Source organism: Tachyglossus aculeatus, chromosome 1 (assembly GCF_015852505.1).
Source record: "Tachyglossus aculeatus isolate mTacAcu1 chromosome 1, mTacAcu1.pri, whole genome shotgun sequence".
NCBI lineage: Eukaryota > Metazoa > Chordata > Mammalia > Monotremata > Tachyglossidae > Tachyglossus > Tachyglossus aculeatus.
In genome coordinates this window covers 75,731,114-75,735,427 of record NC_052066.1, presented here as the reverse complement: position 1 = coordinate 75,735,427, position 4,314 = coordinate 75,731,114, and positions in this window count along the sequence as shown.

Here is a 4,314-nt window from a genome sequence, read left to right as displayed (position 1 = left end):
TTAGAAGACATGCTCCCTGCTCCCAAGCTACATTCTAGCTGGGGGAAACTGATGCTAAAATAAAATGGAGGAAGCAACAGCATTTAAAGAGCAGTTAGAGTAATCAAAATGAATATATTCAGAACAAGTTCCTGAAATTATTTATGCGAGGCCCTCAGAGTTGGGGACTATCTGATCATTACTTAAAAGAGAGAGGCTCACTATTTGGTAATGGTGAATAATCACGATCTTATCCATCAAATAGAAAATGGCACAGGAGCAAATTATATCCTACCACTATTCATATGGCGGAAATACTGACTTCATGAAAATCCATGCTGGGTGTATAATTTAAAGGTTTAGGTTTGCCACCTAAATACACATGAATTATTGATACACTATTCAAAAAAAAAGTTTGCCCTGGGGTGGAGGGGAGGGGCCTGGAGAGGCAGGGCACTGTGGAAGGGTGACAAGGGGCATGAAAAACCTGAGGCATTTTCACATAAATGACTTCAATTTAACTTTCAAAAACATTTTGTCAAAAGGCTGAGTGCCTCAAAATGAAATCTATACTTGGAATTGGTCAGGTGTGGCAAGAAACTCTAAGTGTATAAATGAATGCCTAAATGAACACCTAGCAACCTATTTTGAGTAACCCAGGGAATGAAATGAGGGAACAGATATAGGAATGGGTTGATCTGACCTGAGCTTTCAGGTTACATTTAGATTATCAGCCACCCGACGGATAGGGACTGTGTCTAATTCCCACCTATGTATATACTCTCCCAATACTTAGTACAGAGCTCTGGTCAATAAATATCATTACTACTACTAGTTTTCCAGTGTGGCAGTTCCTACTTTGGTCTTAAAATAAGGAAAAGAAGAGGAACTATGCACCCATGTTTCTGGACTAAAAATCTGATTATTTTGAATTTGACAACCTTTTATCAATGTTTTCAGTAAGTTGATCAGTGATACTTACTGAGCACTTACTATCTGTAATAATAGTAATAATAATGACATTTATTAAGCACTTACTATGTGCAAAGCACTGTTCTAAGTGCTGGGGAGGTTACAAGGTGGTCAGGTTGTCCAACGGGGGGCTCACAGTCTTAACCCCCATTTTACAGATGAGGTAACTGAGGCCCAGAGAAGTGAAGTGACTTGCCCAAAGTCACACAGCTGACAACTGGCTGATCCGCGATTTGAACCCATAACCACTGACTCCAAAGCCTGTGGTCTTGCCACTGAGCCATGCTGCTTCTCTAAGTATAGCACTGTACTAAGCAGTTGGGAGAGACACAGCAACAGCTTAGTCAGCCAATCATATTTTTTGAGCGCTCACTTTGTTCAGAGCACTGTATTAAGTGCTTGGGAGAGTACATTACAACAATATAATAGACACATTCCCTGCCTACAAGCTTGCAGTCTAGAAGGGGAGACAGACACTAATATAAAGAAATTAGAGATATGTAATAAGTGCTGTGGTGTTGGTGGTGGGGGGGAATGAATAAAGGGAGCAAGTCAGTGTGATTCAGAAGGAAATTGAAGAAAAGGAAAAGAGAACTTAATCAAGGAAGGCCTCTTGGAGGGGATTTATTCTATCGTATTTATTGAGCGCTTACCGTGTGCAGAGCACTGTACTGAATGCTTGTAAAGTCCAAACTGGCAACAGATAGAGACAATCCCTACCCAACAAAGGGCTCACAGTCTAGAAGGGGAAAGATGTGCCTTCAATAAGATTTTGAAGGTGGGAAAAAGTAATTTTCAAATATGAGGAGGGAGGGGCTTCCAGACCAGAGGCAGGATGTGGGTGAGAAGTTGGCGGTGAGATAGATTAGATGGAGGTACAGTTTAAAGGTTAACATTAGAAGAGTGAAGTGGGCAGACTGGGTTGTAGTAGGAGAGTAGCAAAGTGAGGTAGAAGGGGGCAAGTGATTGAGTGCTTTAAAGCCAATGGTGAGGAGTTTCTGTTTGAAGTGGAGGTTGATGGGCAACCACTGGAGGTTCTTGAGGAGGGGGGAAATGTGGCCTGAGCATTTTTATAGAAAAATGATACAGGCATCAGAGTGAAATGTAGACTGGAGCAGGGAGAGAAAAGAAACAGAGAGGTCAACAAGGAGGCTGATTCATTCAATCGTATTTATTGAGCACTTACTGTTTGCAGAGCACTGTACTAAGTGCTTGGGAAGTACAAGTTGGCAACATATAGAGACGGTCCCTACCCAACAAAGGGCTCACAGTATAGAAGACTGATCTACAGGCTGATGTAGTAATGAAGGTGGGATAGGATAACTGCTTGGATTAACATGGTAGCAGTTTGGATGGAGAGCAAAGGGCAGATTTTAGCAATGTCATGAAGGTGAAACTGATAGTATTTAGTGGTAGATTGGATATGTGGGTTGAAGGAACTAACTTGCATTTTCTGGTAAATTCAGATAACTTCTCTTGTTTACTGAGGACAATTTTGATGACCATTGGTCTTGAACCCATCCTCAACACAAATACAGATCTCTCCAACTCAGAAAATGCTACAACCACACAAGACAGAAGTCTCAAATGAGGACAACGGGAACAGTGAGGCACAACCGCTTGAACTATCTCTGACTTGAGGAAACTCTATCCTGTCCTGCAAAACTTCCAAGAATATAAATTCCAGGGTTTATCTCAGCATCCTGCTCCACAGTTTCCCAACCCTCTCAAACATCTGAGAACATTCCTGGACCTCAGCAAACAGAGAACCCAGAGAGTTGATATCAACTTACCTCTCATTATCTTCCAAAGTGAATAGGCAGAACTGATTCTCAATTCCTCCAAAAGAGAGAGGAATCCTTTTCTCCACTCTCTTTCCTATGGGTGCTCAATGACTTTTGAATTCACAGATTTCTTTGTTAATGCTACATCACACCAATTGGTGCACCTGGTCCTCATTTTGAGCTGAGAGAACATGTTTTTCTTTGGTAGGTGGGATAACATTTTGTGGACACAAAAGTACTTTTCCCTGCTAAATAGAATCCAAAATCCCTTCCCCCTTCCTCTCCATTTCCACATTTTCTAGACCAGATCCCAGTCATCTAGAACCCATGACCTTATTTCCCTGTCGGTCCATTCTGTCCTCTTGTCCTCTGCCCATTCTGCTCCAGGATTCGGAGGGTCCCAAATAAAGCAGCATGGCTTGGTGGAAAGAGCACAGGCTTTGGAGTCAGAGGTGATGGGTTCAAATCCCTACTCTGCCAATTGTCAGCTGTGTGACTTTGGGTGTGTGTGGGACTGAAAAGGTTAATAGTGGGCAATTAATTTTTGGCTTTAACTTCTGACACCTGTCTTCAATCAACCAATCAATCGGTGGTATTTACTGAGTGTAGCAAACTGTAATAATAATGATAATAATTATGGAATTTGTTAAGCCCTTACTATGTGTCAAGCACTGTTCTAAGTGTTGGGAGGGATACAAGGTAATCAGGTTGTCTTAATCCCCATTTTACAGCTTCAACATCAAAGATGCTTCTTTCAAATAGGGAGGACAACTATGAATAGTTTGGAAATTTTAAAAATACTATTCAATAATGAAAACATACTCTATAAAATCAACAATTTTAGAGATAATGTAATGAATACATAGAGCTTTTATGGATGCGTTTGGTGGTTCCAAGCATTCCTATAACAGTTAACTTCTCTGTGTCTGTTACCTCATCTGTAAAATGGGGATTAAGACTGCCCCACATGGGATAAGCTGATCAACCTGATCAAAGATCAAAGAACAGTGCTTTGCACATAGTAAGCACTTAATAAATGCCATTATTATTATTATTATTGTTATCTAGGCCTGATTTCTTCAAAGTCCTACTGTTTATCCCTGCTATCGTCAGAGCCATGCCACTCCTATGGTCACCATGTTGGAGCAGGGCTAGCAGAACCACCCAATGGCTTCCTTTTAAACTTTCCCTCAAGCCCAAACTCTTCACCCTTAGAGAAGCAGCATGGCTCAGTGGAAAGAGCATGGGCTTTGGAGTCAGAGGTCATGGGTTCAAATCCCAGCTCCACCAATTGTCAGCTGTGTGACTTTGGGCAAGTCACTTAACTTTTCTGGGCCTCAGTTACCTCATCTGTAAAATGGGGATTAAGACTGTGAGCCCCACATGGGACAACCTGATCACCTTGTAACCTCCCCAGCGCTTAGAACAGTGCTTTGTCCATAGTAAGCACTTAATAAATGCCATCATTATTATTATTATTATTCACCCTCAGCTAAGGAGCCCTCCTCTAAACCATGCTAGATTTCCTAACATCATTCATACTCCCCCTGCTTCCCCACTCCCCTTTACTTTCATCACC